Here is a 16,682-nt window from a genome sequence, read left to right on the forward strand (position 1 = left end):
TCTTCTGCCTCTTGTAAGTTCACCTTTTCAGGCAAAATACTGTGGTCCTTTCACTGTGTTGCGCAAAGTGTCAGATTTGAACTATCTTATTGAAACCCCTGGTCATAGGAAGTCCTCTAAATTATGCCATGTGAACCTGTTAAAATGTTATCACTCCGTGATCTAAGCAAAGTGGAAGGCACTCCAGCGGTGAGGTCAGCGTTGACTGCTGCTCCAGTCACTGCATCTTGTGGCTTTAACTTTGTGGAGGGGGGAGAAGAGGAGGTAGTTAGGGTTTCGGATGAGGTCTTACAAGGTCAGTTGAAAAACTCCAAGACTTTGCAAAACCTTGGGGTTTTGGTAGATCATTTAGACTCTGAGAAACGTGATGAATTGGTAGCAAAACATTAGATTATGTCAGCAGAGTACCCAGCCAGAAATAATCAGACACCCATTTTTCAAGCTAGCATATAATGTCACAAAAAACAAAACCACAGCTAAATGCAGCACTAACCTTTGATGATCTTCATCAGATGACAACCCTAGGACATTATGTTATACAATGCATGCATGTTTTGTTCAATCAAGTTCATATTTATATCAAAAAACAGCTTTTTTACATTAGCATGTGACGTTCAGAACTAGCATACCCCCCCCGCAAACCTCCGGTGAATTTACAAAATTACTCACGATAAACGTTCACAAAAAACATAACAATTATTTTAAGAATTATAGATACAGAACTCCTCTATGCACTCGATATGTCCGATTTTAAAATAGCTTTTCGGTGAAAGCACATTTTACAATATTCTAAGTAGATAGCCCGGCATCACAGGGCTAGCTATTTAGACACCCAGCAAGTTTAGCCTTCACCAAACTCCGATTTACTATTAGAAAAGTTTGATTACCTTTGGTGTTCTTCGTCATGAATGCACTCCCAGGACTTCTACTTCAATAACAAATGTTGGTTTGGTTCAAAATAATCCATAGTTATGTTCCAACAGCGACGTTTTGTTCGTGCGTTCAAGACACTATCCCAATGGTAAATAAGGGTCACGCGCATGGCGCATTTCGTGACAAAAGATTTCTAAATATTTCATTACTGTACTTCGAAGCATGTCAACCGCTGTTTAAAATCAATTTTCTCGTAAAAAAAGCGATAATATTCCGACCGGGAGTCGTTGAATCCGTTCACAGACGATAGAATAAAATCATGGTGTGGTATCGTGCACGAGCATGAATCCCTTTGTCCGCTGATAGACCACTTAGCAAAAGCGCTCGCGTGTTTCAGCCAGGGCTTTGAATTACGTCATTCAGCTTTTTCCCGGGCTCTGAGAGCCCATGGAAGCTGTAGGAAGTGTCACGTAACAGCAGAGATCCTTTGTAATGGATAGAGATAATAAAGAAGGGCAAGAAATGGTCAGACAGGGTACTTCCTGAACAGAATCTTCTCATGTTTTGGCCTGCCAAAAGAGTTCTGTTATACTCACAGACACCATTCAAACAGTTTTAGAAACTTTGGAGTGTTTTCTATCCAAAGCTAATAATTATATGCATATTTTAGTTTCTGGGCAGGAGTAATAATCAGATTAAATCGGGTACGTTTTTATCCAGCCGTGAAAATACTGCCCCCTATCCATAACAGGTTAATTGAGCATGACATAGACATCGGAGATGCTAAGCCTATCAAACAGATATTTTATCATGTATCTGAGGAGAAGAGACTGCAATTGGAAACAGAGGTGCAGTATATGTTGGACAATGGTATTGCGGAGCCATGTTGTTCAAATTGGGCTTCACCCTGTCTTCTGGTCAAAAAGTCTGATTCCACTTTCAGACCTTGCACTGATTATAGAAAAGTTAACAATATTACTAAAGCAGACCTTTACCCTCTTCCTAGGATGGAGGACTGTATTGATCAAGTTGGGTCAGCAAAGAATGTTCGAAAATTTGGTCTTTTAAAGGGATATTGGCAAGTACCCCTTACCAAAAGAGCTTGTGAGATTGCTGCCTTTATAACTCCATCTGGTTTGTTCTCTTATACAGTGATGCCTTTCGGCTTGCGGAATGCTCCAGCCACCTTCCAGAGGCTGATGAATCGGGTGGTCTCAGGTCTGGAAGGGTGTGCCGTGTATTTGGACAACGTGGTCATCTACTCAGACTCCTGGGAGGAGCATGTCTGGAGAGTGCAAGCCCTGTTCGAAAGACTGGTGTGGGCCAGGTTGACTATCAATTTGGCAAAGTGTGAGTTAGCCAAAGCTACATTCACATACCTAGGCAAGGTTGTTGGTCAGGGTGTTGTCTGTCCAATGGAAGCCAAGGTCCAGGCTGTGAAGCAGTTCCCACAGCCCTCCACAAAGAAAGAACTGATGCGCTTCCTGGGAATGGCGGGGTACAACCGTGCTTTTTGTAAACTTTTCGGTAGTAGTGTCCCCACTGACCAATCTGAAGGCCAAGGCTGAATTTATCTGGTCCACCCAGTGTCAAGAGGCATTTGATGCAGTCAAGGCTCTTTTGTGTTTGGCAGCACCACATTTTGGGAAACCTTTCAAATTGCAGGTAGACGCCTGTCAAATCGGTGCTGGGGCTGTGCTTCTCCAGGAAAATGATGACATTGTTGAGTGTCCAGTCAGTTTCTTTTCCCGTAAATTTAATAAGTATCAGCAAAACTATTCTGTAATTGAAAAGGAGGCTTTAGGTCTCATTTGGGCTTTACAGCCCTTCGAAGTCTGTTGGTTCTGGTTTGACCCCTTTAACCTGTTGGGGCTAGGGGGCAGTATTTTGCACAGCCGGATAAAAAACGTACCCGATTTAAACTGGTTACTACTCTTACCCAGAAATGAGAATATGCATATAATTAGTAGATTTGGATAGAAAACACTCTAAAAGTTTCTAAAACTGTTTGAATGGTGTCTGTGAGTATAACAGAACTCATATGGCATGCCAAAACCTGAGAATATTCCATACAGGAAGTGCCCTGTCTGACAATTTGTTGTCCTTCAGTTGCATCTCTATCGAAAATACAGCATCTTTGCTGTAACGTGACATTTTCTAAGGCTTCCATTGGCTCTCAGAAGGTGCCAGAAAGTGTAATGGGGTGTCTGCAGTCTCTGGGCGAAGTACAGCAGCTCTGTTTGTGAGTGGTCAGCCTGGGAACAGTGAGACTGAGAAGCGCATTCATGAGGATTCTCAATTTTTTTCTTTCAGCCTTTGAATGAATTCAACGTCGCCCGGTTGGAATATTATCGCTATCTACGATTTAAATAGCATAAAAATTGATTTTAAACAGCGTTTGACATGCTTCTAAGTACGGTATTGGAATATTTTGAAAAAATTGTCACGAAATACGCTCGCGCGTCACCCTTCGGATAGTGACCTGAACGCACGAACAAAACGGAGCATGTCTCTTCGGTCTTAAAAATACAGTATATATGGACAGGTGTAGGCATGAGTACAGTATATAGGGACAGGTGGGGTATGATTACAGTATATAGGGACAGGTGGTGGTGTGATTACAGTATATATGGACAGGTGTAGGTATGATTACAGTATATAGGGACAGGTAGCGGTATTATTACAGTATATAGGGATAAGTAGAAGTATGATTACAGACAGTATACAGGGACAGGTGGTGGTATGATTACAGTATATAGGGACAGGTGTGGTATGATTACAGTATATAGGGACAGGATGTGGTATGATTACAGTATATAGGGAAAGTATGCTGTATGATTAAAGTATAATGGGACAGGTAGTGGTATGATTATAGTAATAGTTGTTGATGGTGTGATTACAGTATATATGGACAGGTATAGGTATGATTACAGTGTATATAGGGACAGGTAGCGGTATTATTACAGTATATAGGGATAAGCAGAAGTATGATTACAGACAGTATACAGGGACAGGTGGAGGTATGATTACAGTATATAGGGACAGGATGTGGTATGATTACAGTATATAGGGAAAGTATGCTGTATGATTAAAGTATATTGGGACAGGTAGTGGTATGATTATAGTGATAGTTGGTGGTGGTATGATTACAGTATATAGGGACAGGTGTGGGATGATTTCAGTCTATAGGGACAGGGGTTGGTGTGATTACAGTCTATAGGGACAGGTAGTGGTATGATTACAGTATATAGGGACAGGATGTGGTATGATTATAGTGATAGGTGGTGGTGGTATGATTACAGTATATAGGGACAGGTTATAGTGTGATTACAGTATATATGGACAGGTAGCGGCATTATTACAGTATATGGGGACAGGTGATGGTATGATTACTGTATATAGGGACAGGTAGTGGTATGATTACATTATATAGGGACAGGTAGTGGTATGATTACAGTATATAGGGACAGGTAGTGGTATGATTACAGTATTTTCAGGACAGGTGTTTGTATGATTAGTGTATAGGGACAGGTAGTGGTATGATTACAGTATATAGGGACAGGATGTGGTATGATTATAGTGATAGGTGGTGGTGTTATGATTACAGTATATAGGGACAGGTTATAGTGTGATTACAGTATATATGGACAGGTAGCAGTATTATTACAGTATATAGGGACAGGTGATAGTGTGATTACAGTATATATGGACAGGTAGTGGTATTAGTACAGTATATAGGGACAGGTAGTGGTATTATTACAGTATATAGGGATAAGTAGAAGTATGATTACAGACAGTATACAGCAGGGGTGTCAAACTCATTTTAGCTCAGGGGCCACACGGAGGAAAATCTATTCCCAAGTGGGCCGGACCGGTAAAATCATGGTATATATAACTTAAAAACAACAACTTCAGATTGTTTTCTTTGTTTTAATACGATCAACATAAAGCTGGAGCCTGAGGACAGTGTGTCCACAATAGTACAAGCACAACATCACTATTAATCATAAAACACCTCAAGTTTATTTGAAAATTCTAAAGAAAAAGAACACACAAACACACAATGCCTCAGTGATTCACAGAAGTATATCACAGATCACAGAACTATATCAGGGTGTCTCATGCAGCACTTTAAGTGGGGTTGCATAGTTTAGTTGACTCCTGATACCTGGCATCTTTTAGCTTTCACCAGCGCATCAATATCAGGCGTCACATCCTGAGTGGCAGCCAACTTCAGGATGTGATTCAAGTGCTTGTGCGTGAGCCTTGAGCACAGCTTTGTTTTATTTATGCTCATTACAGAGAAAACTTGCTCACAAAGATATGTGGTTCCAAACATGCACAACAGTTTTGCAGCGAGGGCTGTCAAGTTGGGGTAACCTGGCAAGAGATTCTGATAAAATGTGTCCAAGCCAGCTGCGGCAAATTTGCCCTTCATATCCGAGTCACACTGCAAGTCTATTATTTCAATCTGACGGGCAGATCTGAGGGATTCACGGTGAATGGCGCGCAAAAAACTTTGACGTTTTTCTCCAGTTCACCAAAAATCTGAAAGCGTTGCTCAAACTCCCGTAACAGTCCCGTTATTTTATCTTTGAACCGCTTCATGTCTGCCACATGTTGGGTCGCACACACATTTTTCAGGCAGGAGAAGTGAGCTGCATCACCACCGGCGAGTTGCGTCTCCCACAATGACAGCTTCAACTTGAAAGAACGTATGCTGTCATAATACTGCGTGACGACTTTGTTGCGCCCTTGCAGCTGTTTGTTCAAGTTATTCAGGTGCTCTGTAACATCCACCATAAATGCAAGGTCCTGCATCCATTCTGCGGAATGAAATTCTAACACTGGTTTGCCCTTTTCTTCCATGAACTGTTCAATTTCTTCTCGTAAATCAAAGAAACGCCTAAGCACAGCACCTTGGCTTAACCATCTTACCTCAGTGTGGTATGGCAGGCCATAGATGTGGTCTTTCTCTCTGAGAAGGCTGTCAAACTGACGGTGATTCAGGCTTCTGGATCGGATGAAATTAACAGTTTGGATGACCACCTTCATGACGTTATCCATCTTTAATGACTTGCAACACAAAGCCTCCTGGTGCAAAATACAGTGAAAAGTCCAAAAATCACGTCCTCCATTTGCAGATTGCACTTTCTCTCTGAACTTTGTCACAACGCCTGCTTTTTTCCCGATCATTGAGGGCGCACCATCTGTAGCCAGGCTGACAGCGCGGGACCACTCCACTCCGACCCTGTCCAGCGCGCCGACGAGTGCGGTGAAAATATCAGCTGCTGTCGTTGTATCTGTCATCGGCACCAACTCCACGAACTCCTCGGTGATGGTCAATGTGTCATCAACTCCGCGGATGAAAATGGCCAGTTGTGCAACATCTGTAATGTCCGTGCTTTCATCAATTGCAACTGAAAACCCAATAAATGACTTTACTTTTTGCTTCAACTGGCTGTCCAAATCCACTGAAAGATCGGAAATCCTGTCTGCAACTGTGTTTCTTGTCAGGCTGATATTTGCAAAAGCCTGGCGCTTTTCAGGGCACACAATCTCCGCTGCCTTCATCATGCATGTTTTTACAAATTCACCCTCACTAAATGGTTTTGAAGCCACTGCGATTTCATTAGCAATGAGATAGCTAGCTTTCACTGCAGCATCACTGATGTCTCGGCTGTGAGTAAACACAGACTGCTGTTTCTTCAGACCCGCCAGACCCGCCAGACCCGCGTCCACTTTTCTCTTTTTTGACAGAGACATATTGGGGCAATGAGGGTGCCAAAGCAAATAATGTTAAAAGTAGAAGTCGTAATAAATATTGTGGGCAAAACAAAGTAGCTCATCCGGACTGGCTGCACTTGCTTGACCTACTTGCTCTGCTCCGGTATAAACAGTTTGCTTGCTTAACACAATTGCTATTGCGCCATCCAGTGGATGCAATTGGAACAGCAGTTTATTTTATTGAGAAATTGCAGCTCATTTTTATACTTTACAAAATCATCTCGCGGGCCGGATTAAACCCCTTTGCGGGCCTGATCCGGCCCGCGGTCCGGACATTTGACACCCCTGGTATACAGGGACAGGTGGTGGTGTGATTACAGTATATAGGGACAGGTAGTGGTATGAGTAGTGTATAGGGACAGGTAGTGGTATGATTACAGTATATAGGGACAGGATGTGGTTTGATTATAGTGATAGGTGGTGGTGGTATGATTACAGTATATAGGGACAGGTAGTGGTATGGTTGCAGTATTTTCGGGACAGGTATTTGTATATTTACAGTATATATGGACAGGTGAAGGGATGATTACAGTAGATAAGTATAGGTAGTGGTATGATTACAGACAGTTTACAGGGACAGGTGGTGGTATGATTACAGTATATAGGGACAGGATGTGGTATAATTACAGTATATAGGGGCAGGATGTAGTATGATTACAGTATATAGGGACAGGATGTGGTATGATTACAGTATATAGGGAAAGTATGCTGTATGATTAAAGTATATAGGGTCAGGTAGTGGTATGATTATAGTGATAGGTGGTGGTGGTATGATTACAGTATATAGGGACATGTTGTGGTATTATTACAGTATATAGGGATAAGTAGAATTATGATTACAGACAGTATACAGGGACAGGTGGTGGTATGATTACAGTATATAGGGACAGGTGGTGGTATGATTACAGTATATAGGGACAGGTAGTGGTATGATTACAGTATATAGGGAAAGGTGGTGGTATGATTACAATATGTAGGGAAAAGGTAGTGGTATGATTACAGTTTATAGGGACAGGTAGTGGTATGAGTACAGTGTATATATGGACAGATGCAGGTATGATTACGTTATATAGTGACAGGTGTTAAAACAGATCCATATGAGTAGATGTGAGTAGAGTACAGGATATGCATCACTTTAAACTCACATCCAGTCATTTGCCAGCAGACAAAAAGTATATAATATATATCAAACAGTATGCAGGACAGTGGAGTATGTTGGTTACTAAAAGCTGTTTTTGTCTAAAAGCCAGAAGATAGATGGAAGGAGACATGTTGGGTTTGGGGTATTGTGATGTAGTGTTGGGGCTTTAGGCCACCTCTTTTAGTTTCTTTTTTTTTTACTAACCAATTCTACTATTACAAAATCATATTTTATCAATATGATAATTTCTCTGTATTCATTTCTTACTTTTATTCCAAAACATGCCTCCTCTATGGAATCACGCACTTAGGTGATATTGCAAAAAATGTGGCAAAGAATTTAACTTTTTGTCCTGGATACAAAGCGTTATACTTTAACTTAAATCGGTTGTAAATCCATGGCAAAACTTGAAAATGGCTGTCTACCAATGATCAACAATCAACTTGACAGATCTTGAAGAATTTTAAAAAGAATAATGAGCAAATATTGTACGATCCAGGTGTGCAAACCTCTTAGAGACTTACCCAAAAAGACTTACAGCGATAATCGTTTGCCAAAGGTGCTTCTACATTGACTCAGCGGTGTGAATACTTATGTAAATTAAATATTTCTGTATTTATTTTTCAATACATGTTCTACAAGTTCTAAAAACATGTTTTCACTTTGTCATTATGGGTTATTGTGTGTAGTTGGGTGAGGGGAAAAAAATGATTTAATCCATTTTTAATTCAGGCTGTAACACAACAATATGTGGAATAATTCAAGGCGTATGAATACTTTCTGAAGGCACTGTATATAAACTGAATATACTAACTGATATTGTATCTGTAAACAGTGGACTAAAAAAAAAGCCAGGAGAGGAGAGGGAGGAGGAGAAGGTTGACAAATGGAGGAGGGAGAACAGAAAACAATGGGAAGAGGGATAGCAGAGTAGAGACAGGTTGGGGAGAGACCAGGGTAGAGACAGGAAGGAGAGAGAGAGGGGGTAGAAAGAGTGGGAGCGAGACAAGGGGAGAGACGAGAAGTGTGGGAGGGAGAAAAGACAGGGAAGAGAGAGGGAGGGGGAGAGAGAGAGGAGGGAGAGGGATGACAGACATGGAGGAGAGAGAGGAAGGAGACGAGGGAGGAAAGAGGGAGAGGGAGGAGAGACATGGATGAGAGAGACAGATGAGAAAGAGGTAGAAGAGACAGGGAGGAGAGAGAGGGATGAGAGAGTGGGAGGAGAGACAGGGAGGAGAGAGGGGGGAGAGGCAGGGGGAGAGCGGGAGGAGAGACAGGGAGAAGAGACAGGGAGGAGAGAGACGAGTATCCAGAGAGGAGCGGAGCATGCCCAATTTGACTGGAGTGTGGAGAAAGATTAACCAAGGCTGGAGTGGGAAGATTGGGAGTGAGACAAGGGGAGAGAGGAGGAGTGAGACAGGGAGGAGCGAGAGGGAGAAAAGACAGGGAAGAGAGAGGGAGGAGAGGGAGGGAGGAGAGAGAGGAATGACAGACATGGAGGAAAGAGAGGGAGAAGAGAGAGAGATGAGAGAGAGAGGAGGAGGAGAGGGAGGAGAGACAGATGAGAGAGACAGATGAGAAAGAGGGAGAAGCGAGAGGGAGAAGCGAGAGGGAGAAGCGAGAGGGAGAAGCGAGAGGAAGAAGCGAGAGGGAGGGAGGAGAGAGGGAGGGAGGTGAGAGGGAGGGAGGAGAGAGAGGGATGACAGACATGGAGGAAAGAGAGGGAGAAGAGAGAGGGATGAGAGAGAGAGAGGAAAAGGAGAGGGAGGAGAGACACGGATGAGAGAGACAGATGAGAAAGAGGGAGAAGCGAGAGGGAGAAGCGAGAGGGAGAAGCGAGAGGGAGGGAGGAGAGAGGGAGGGAAGAGAGAGGGAGGGAGGAGAGACAGGGGAGGAGAGACAGGGGAGGAGAGACAGGGGAGGAGAGAGGTTTGAAAGAGGGAGAAGAGAAAGGAAGGAGAGAGAGAGGGAGGAGAGAGCGGGGTGAGAGAGGGAGGAGAAGGAGAGGGAGGAGAGACACGGATGAGAGACATGGATGAGAAAGAGGGAGAAGTGACAGGGAGGAGAGAGGGAGGAGAGAGAGATGGAGAGGAGAGAGCGAGAGGAGAGACAGGGAGGAGAGAGACGGGAGGAGAGAGGGAGGAGAGAGAGAGGAGAGAGATGGAGGAGAGACAGGGAGGAGCGAGAAGTGGGAGTGAGGTAGAAGAGAGAGGTTTGAAAGAGAGGGAGAAGAGAAAGGAAGGAAGGAGAGAGAGGGAGGAGAGAGAGAGAGGGGTGAGAGAGAGAGAGAGGGAGGAGAAGGAGAGGGAGGAGAGACAAGGATGAGACACGGATGAGAGACACGGATGAGAAAGAGGGAGAAGTGACAGGGAGGAGAGAGGGAGGAGAGAGAGATGGAGAGGAGAGAGCGAGAGGAGAGACAGGGAGGAGAGAGGGAGGAGAGAGAGAGGAGAGAGATGGAGGAGAGACAGGGAGGAGCGAGAAGTGGGAGTGAGGTAGAAGAGAGAGGTTTGAAAGAGAGGGAGAAGAGAAAGGAAGGAAGGAGAGAGAGGGAGGAGAGAGAGAGAGGGGTGAGAGAGAGAGAGAGGGAGGAGAAGGAGAGGGAGGAGAGACAAGGATGAGAGCAGGATGAGAGACACGGATGAGAAAGAGGGAGAAGCGACAGGGAGGAGAGAGGGAGGAGAGAGAGATGGAGGAGCGAGAGGAGAGAGCGAGAGGAGAGAGCGAGAGGAGAGAGCGAGAGGAGAGAGCGAGAGGAGAGACAGGGAGGAGAGAGAAGGGAGGAGAGAGATGGAGGAGAGACAGGGAGGAGTGAGAAGTGGGAGTGAGAGGTAGAAGAGAGAGGTTTGAAAGAGAGGGAGAAGAGAAAGGAAGGAGAGAGAGGGGTGAGAGAGGGAGAAGAGACAGGGAGGAGAGAGACGAGTATCCAGAGAGTTCAGAGCATGCCCAACCCAGCATGGATTTGTAGTCAATTTGTGTGCTGCTGTAGCCCCTTACTTCAGGTACTGTGATGGAGCTAAATATTTTCATAAAGAAACTGATAAAACACACAGGTGCAAAATCAAGGTGACTTAAAAAAATTAGGACCAAGAGCAAGAGAGGGAGTGACGTGATGTAGTTTCCACGACCAAAGACTCATTGTGGAATCTGAAAAGACACATATTCTGAAAACATGATGGTGTACTTACTACATGAACATGCTAACAGAAAGTAACGAGGTGGGTAGATAACTAAGTGTGTCATTGTAGCAAAGTATTTATAAACTAAAAATCAGATCTCTTTTGTTCTGTTATCTAGACAATAAGCCATACGTGATTTTGGCCCAATAGGCCTGGCATATTCCCACTTTCAAGGAGCTTTCCATTTTGATTGGGTTATTTTGCCTAAAAACCTTTAGGACTACCTATAGAATTTTTTTAAATAACAACTCTGCATCTCTGCCCAGCCTGGTAAGATTGTCCCAAAGGGTGTTTAGCATCCCCAATGGCTCTGCAAGCTCAGAGAGGATATTCTCCGCTGCTGACCTACTCTCCGAGCACCATTGCATGACCCTGAAGCCACAGACACAGGCAAAACTCCTGTTTCTAAAAATGAATTCAAAGGCACTGTAGACTGAGCCTAATAAGGCATTTTTTGTTTAATTTGTATTTAAGTCTAAGTAAGCCACAGCCTATATGCACAATGTATAGACTATAATGATTTAATACAATGAAATGGTGTTAAAAAGCTGAGTGTTTTATGGCCCTACCAGCCTATTGAGTCACACTCGCAAATGCTTCAAAATATATTTCTTTGTAGGCTATAGCCTTGAAATAATTGAAATAATGTAGCCTAAATAATTAATTGTCTTTCCTTCTTAGTCTCCCTGTCTGGCTCCTGACCTATTTAGAGTGTTTATAGGCTGTTTAATATGACATATAGCCTATCTGAAATGGTGTGCACTTCTTACTCACCTTTTCATGTTTACTTTTCTTTCAAATCATATGGTTTGGTTTCAATACTCCAAAAACCAAATTGTAGGTTCAGGTAGTCACAAAAATAGATGGGTGTTGGTTAAATTGTGATTTTAATGAATGGAGGGAATTTGAAGAGCTTGTTTTTCTTTATGTGAGCGTGGAGCGGTTTTTAGCGGAGTGGTTGGAAAGGACATGGAGCGATGAGCGGGATTTCCAACCTCAACTCCGCTCATATACTCTGGATGCAACAGGGAGGAGAGAGAGTGAGGAAAGAGATGAGGGGACAGACAGGGAGAAGTAGTGCCGGATTAATGCAGGGGCTGAAGCCCCTAGTCCCAGGCCTGTGGGTGGCCCAAGAGGAAGGAATGAGATGTTTGACAAGCAGGGACCCATGTGGGTAACTGGTGGGCCCTGCCTTGATTGGGTGACTGATTAATAAACAATTTAAATATACTAAACAAAAACATAAACAACAACGAAGGTGTTGGTCCCATCTTTCAATAGATTAAATGAAAGATCCCAGAAATGTTCGATATGCACAAAAAGCTTATTTCTCTCAAATTCTGTGCAGAAATGTGTTTACATCCCTGTTAGTGAACAATTCTCCTTCACCAGGATAATCCATCCACTTGACAGGTGTGGCATATCAAGAAGTGTATTAAACAGCATGATCATTACACAGGTGCACCTTGTGCTTGTGACAATTAAAGGCCACTTTAAAATGTGCAGTTTTGTCACACAACACAATGCCACAGATGTCTCAAATTTTGAGGGAGCGTGCAGTTGGCATGCTGACTGCAGGAATGTCCATTAGAGCTGTTGTCAGAGAATTTAATGTTTATTTCTCTACCGTAAGCCATCCCCAATATCATTTTAGAAAATTTGCCAATACGTCCAACCGGCCTCACAACTGCAGACCACGTGTAACCACGCCAGCCCAGGACCTCCACATCTGGCTCTTCACCTGTAGGATTGTCTGAGACCAGCCACACGGACAGCTGATGAAACTAAGGAGTATTTCTGTTTGTAATAAAGCTTTTTTGTGGGGAAACACTCCTTCTGATTGGCTGTGCCTGGCTCTCCAGTGGGTGGGCCTATGCCCTCCCAGGCCCCATGGCTGCGCCCCGTGCCCAGTCATGTGAAATCTATAGATCAGGTGTCACGATCACTGTCTTCAAACTCCCTGTCATAAATAAGGCAAGGCACAGCTTGCCGGTAATTCCACATCCTTTATTTTGAAGTAAAACCGAACAAAACAATAAACAGGATGAACAGAAATGTGACGTTCTGGGGCTGCTCCAAGGCAGCTACACAAAAACAAGATCCCACAACTCAAGGAGGGAAAATGGGCTGCCTAAGTATTGTTCCCAATCAGAGACAACGATGGACCTGGCGTGCCTCTGATTGGAAACCACACTCAGCCAAAACAAAGAAATAGAAAAAACAGATTGCCCACCTCACATCACACCCTGACCTAACCAAACTAGAGGAAAATAAACGTCTCTAAGGTCAGGGCGTGACAGTACTACCCCTCCCCCAAAGGTGCGGACTCCCGGCCGAAAACCTGAACCTATAGGGGAGGGTCCGGGTGGGCATCTTTTCTTGGCAGCGGGTCTGGTTCGGGGCATAGCCCCCACTCCGCCCGCTGATCCCCACGCTTCTGTGTTGCTGGAGGGACCAGACCGTGGATCATCGCCGGAGGCTCTGAACTGCCGACCGCCGCTGAAGACTCTGGACTGCCGACTGTCGCTGGAGACTCTGGACTGGGGGCCGCCGCTGGAGGCTCCGGACTGGGCGACGTCGCTGGAGGCTCCGGACTGGGGGACGTCACTAGAGGCTCCGGAATGGGGGACTTCGCTGTAGGCTCCGTGCCATGGATCATCACTACATGTTCTGCACCATGGATTATCACTGGAGGCTTCTTGACATGGATCATTACTGGAGGCTTCTCGCCATGGATCATTACTGGAGGCTCCGGGCCATGGATCATTACTGGAGGCTCCGGGCCATGGATCATCACTGGAGGCTCCGGGCCATGGATCATCACTGGAGGCTCCGGGCCAGGGATCATCACTGGAGGCTCCGGGCCAGGGATCATCACTGGAGGCTCCGGGCCAGGGATCATCACGAGGCTCTGGGCCATGGATCATCCCTACAGGCTCCGGGCCATGGATCATCCCTACAGGCTCCGGGCCATGGATCATCCCTACAGGCTCCGGGCCATGGATCATCCCTACAGGCTCCGGGCCATGGATCATCACTGGAGGCTCCGGGCCATGGATCATCACTGGAGGCTCCGGGCCATGGATCATCACTGGAGGCTCCGGGCCATGGATCATCACTGGAGGCTTCGTGCCATGGATCATCAATGGAGGCTTCTTTCGTGGAGCTGGAACAGGTCTCACCGGACTGGGGAGACGCACTGGAGACCGGGTGCGCAGAGCTGGCACAGGGTATACTGGGCCGTGGAGGCGCACTGGAGGTCTGGAGCTTAGGGCTGGCACAACCCGTTCTGGCTGGATGTTTACTTTAGCCCGGCAAGGGCGGAGTGCTGGCACAGGACGAACTGGGCTGTGCAGGCGCACTGGCAACACAGTGTGCAGATCTGGCGCAGGATATACTGGGCCGTGGAGGCGAACTGGAGGTCTGGAGCGTATGGCTGGCACAGCCCGTCTTTGCTGGATGCTCAACCCAGCTCGACAACTGCAGTGCGCGGGCACAGATCGCACCGGACTGTGAGTGGGCACTGGTGACACAGTGCGCATCACCGCATAACACAGTGCTTGCCTTGTCACTCGCTCCCCACGGTAAGCACGGGGAGTTGGCTCAGGTGTCCACCCTAACTCTGCCTCTCATGCTTCCCTTGATGTTGGTTCTCCCCGGTCCAGCTCGTCTTCCCAGTAAGCGCACGCTGCTTGGCTTTCTTGTGGTGGGATCTTCTGTCACGATCACTGTCCTCAAACTCCCTGTCATAAATAAGCCAAGGCGCAGCGTGCTGGTAATTCCACATCCTTTATTTTGAAGTGAAAACGAACAAAACAATAAACAGGATAAACAGAAACGTGACGTTCTGGGGCTGCTCCAAGGCAGCTACACAAAAACAAGATCCCACAACTCAAGGAGGGAAAAAGGGCTGCCTAAGTATGGTTCCCGATCAGAGATAACGATGGACAGCTGCCTCTGATTGGAAACCACACTCAGCCAAAACAAAGAAATAGAAAAACACCCTGACCTAACCAAATTAGAGAAATAAACGTCTCTAAGTTCAGGGCGTGACGTCAGGGCCTAATTCATGTACTTCCATTGACTGTTTCCCTTATATGATCTATAACTCAGTAAAATCGTTGAAATTGGTGCATGTTAAGTTTATATTTTTGTCAGTATAAATGACTACTTTTCAACTAGGGTCATGAAGCCCACCACTGGAACCGCAAGCATCCATAGACCGAGACAGACAGAGACAGATAGACATACAGACAGACATGAGGCCACAGAAGTTTGCTTCCCCAAATTCCCCACACATAAACAGACCCAGACCCAGATTGTATTACTCACACCACTACACTATGAGTCTCTGTCTCTCATCCTTCACCCAGTTCCATAACAAACTGAGGTGGAATTCCGTGTCAGCTTTGGTTCTCTTTCTTCTTTAATATACAGAACCCAGCCAGACACATATTCGTTTAGGAGTGTACTGTATTCCTTTAGAGCCTTAGTTTTCCCCTCGTTGCACCAGGCCAAGCCATGAGCCATGAGCCACAAAGTAAGTGATGCTAGTTTGTTTTTACTCCAGTGATGTAGCTGTGTAGTCCTGTGGTGTTTTTATGTCAATGATGTAGTGATGTAGTCGTGTGGTGCTGTGGTCCTGTCAGTCAATAGTCATCTAGTCCAGTGATGTTTTACACTAGTGATGTAATGGTGTAGTTGTGTAGTCCTGTGGTCCTGTCACTCAATAGTCATGTAGTCCAGAGATATTTTATTACAGTGAAGTTGTCCTGTGGTGTTTTAAATCCATTGATATAGTCCTGCTGTGGCTAGTGAGGTTTTACAGTAACTCCAGTAATGTAGTCTTGTGGTACTGTGGTCCTGTCAATCAGAATTAGATTTATACAGAAAACCAATAGCTAGTTAACCTGCTGGATACACTGTTGATCGACTGTCTGCTCCTCGGGGCTACACTGTGGCTACCTGGCATGGATTGGCTAGTCCCCGAGTAACACTGTGACATTTGGACGTATAGCTGATTAGCTCATCAAACTCCTTTCGTTGACTCATCAATAAGGATATTTGATTTCCCCAACAGGTATACTGTGGTAGATCACACTGTGGAAGAGTGGGTGGTTAGATCAGATAACAGAACACTCCTAGTATGTGACTCAGACCTCCACAGAGACCAGAAAGCCATTCTCCCTATGCTGCCGTAGGCTTATTTGTTGGGTGGAGTAACATTTGTCATAGTTGGCATCTGTAACTGGGTGCAACCCCCACCTCCGGAACTTCCCAGCACCTGCACTCACATCTGTGCCCCCACCTCTCTTCCGTCTTTTCCTCTCTCCCTCTCCCTTCCCTCTCCCCCATACAAATATTGTTATTTATACAACCCCCTCCCTCCCTTAGGGGACTCCTTCTCACCCTACCCCCTTTACCCTCTACCCCTCCCCCCTCTCTAATTGCCAGACCCTCGTGAACACCTGTGCTCTGTGCTCGTTAGGCTCATTAGCAGCAGGGAGAGTGTTAAAGGAGTGCTGGTGGCGGGCATGTTCTCTGCCAGATAGATACACATCACACTGGCTAATTATCTAGCATCAGTATGTAGTCTGCTGTATGTTACTGGAGAGGTGGGCCTGTGTTTGTAGGATTTCTATCATAATAATTACAGGACTAGGACTTAGTGTTGTTGTTGATCCTTGATCTTGATCCTGTAA

General features: G+C 45.3%; 1 protein-coding gene across 2 annotated transcripts in view; it reads left to right on the forward strand.

The window, feature by feature from the left end:
* LOC115152436 (reelin) overlaps positions 1 to 16,682 on the forward strand; it is a 292,154-nt gene that overhangs the window by 47,300 nt on the left and 228,172 nt on the right. The gene's annotated exons all lie outside the window — the stretch shown is intronic.

Source organism: Salmo trutta, chromosome 17, assembly GCF_901001165.1.
Source record: "Salmo trutta chromosome 17, fSalTru1.1, whole genome shotgun sequence".
NCBI classification, from domain to species: domain Eukaryota; kingdom Metazoa; phylum Chordata; class Actinopteri; order Salmoniformes; family Salmonidae; genus Salmo; species Salmo trutta.